Raw genomic sequence first — 1,769 nt, 5'->3', positions numbered from 1 at the left:
GTTTCTGGCAAACAGCGGCTTGGGACACCATCTCTCCCCATCCTGGCCATTAGCCATTGGTGGACCTATCCTCCATGAACTAATCTGGTAATTATCAGGGTTCTTCCTTCACTCTGAACTTTGGGGTACAGATGTAGGTTCCCACATGAAGACCCCCTAAGCTTATATTCTACCATCTTAGGTTAAAAGTTCCCCAAGGCACAAATTACTTCCCTTGTCCTTGGACAGTATTGCTGCCACCACCAAGTGATTTACACAAAAATTCAGGGAAGCGTCACTTGGAATCCCTATACCCCCAAAATATCCCCCCAAGTCCCTTCACCCCATTTCCTGGGGAGGCTTGGAATAATATACCAACCAGTTGCCTAATCAATGTGAGAACAGAACAGACCGTTTGTCCTCAGGACACTGAAATCAATCAGGTTCTTTATTTATAAAGAAAAAAATAAAAGAATCACACCTGCAAAATCAGGATTTCTGGTAACTTTACAGGGTAATAAGAAGATTTAAAACACAGAGGATTCTGTTCTGGACTCAGCTTCATAGCTACAAAAAACAGGAATAAAACTACCTCTGTAGCATAGGAAAATTCACAAGCCAAAACAAAAGATAACCTAATGCATTTCCTTGCCCTACTCACAGTTTCTGTGGTTTCAGATGGATTATTCCTGGTATATTTTCAGGAGCTATTGTACCTACTTGGCTTCTCCCTCCTTCCGGAGAGGGAACAACAAAATAGAACAACAAACAAATCCTTCCCCCCTCCCATATTTGAAAGTATCTTCTTTCTTCATTGGTCCCTCTGGTCAGGTACCAACCAAGTTATTTGAACTGTTTAACCACTTACAGGTAAGGCAATCAAGTACAGCTGCCAAGGAAGGATTTTATGCTACTGCATACATAAAGGTTGCTACCCTTCCCCCTATATTCATGACAGTAATCATCAAGTGATTAATTCCCTGTCACCCACTCCCAGTTTCTGGCAAACAGCGGTGAGGGACACTATCTCTGCCCATCCTGGCTATTAGCTATTGGTGGACCTATCCTCCATGAACTTATCTAGTTCTCTTTTGAACCCTGTTATAGTCTTGGCCTTTGCAACATCCCCTGGGAAAAAATTCCACGGGTTGATTGTGAAGAAATACTTTCTTTGTTTTAAATCTGCTTCCTATTAATTTCCTTGTGTGACCCCTAGTTATGTGTTTTGTAAAGGAGTAAATAACATTTCCGTATTTGATTTTTCAACACCAGTCTTGATTTTATAAACCTATATCATATCACCCTTAGTCGACTGTTTTCAAAGCTGAAAAGTACCAGTCTTATGTTGCCCTTCTTTGTACCTTTTCCAAATCCAGTACATCTTTTTTGAGATGGGGTGACCAAACCTGTGTGCAGTATTCAATATATTGGCCTACCATAGATTTATATAGAGGCAATATTATATTTCTGTATATATTTTCTCCTAGTTATTCCCAAATTCTGTTAGCTTTTTTGACTGCTGTTGCACATTGAGTGGATGTTTTCAGAGAACTATCCACAATGTCTCCAAGATCTCTTTCTTGATGGGTAACACTATTTTTGACTCCATCATTTTGACAAGCCTTTTGTTATCTTAATTACCCTGCCTCTGTTTATAAACAAAGGCAGAGGCTCGGAGCCCCACAGAACTCATCACATACCACAGTCAAGCTGTGTTGCAGTTAAGAGCTACATCTGGGGCTAGGGTGTGCACTGTGAGCAGACCTCAAGTATGAAACTCAGGGTAGGCT

Source organism: Terrapene carolina, unplaced genomic scaffold (assembly GCF_002925995.2).
Source record: "Terrapene carolina triunguis isolate 2854851 unplaced genomic scaffold, T_m_triunguis-2.0 Scaffold311, whole genome shotgun sequence".
In the NCBI taxonomy this organism is placed as follows: Eukaryota; Metazoa; Chordata; order Testudines; family Emydidae; genus Terrapene; species Terrapene triunguis.
The sequence above is the reverse complement of the archived record's forward strand: the minus strand, read 5'-3'. Positions refer to the sequence as shown.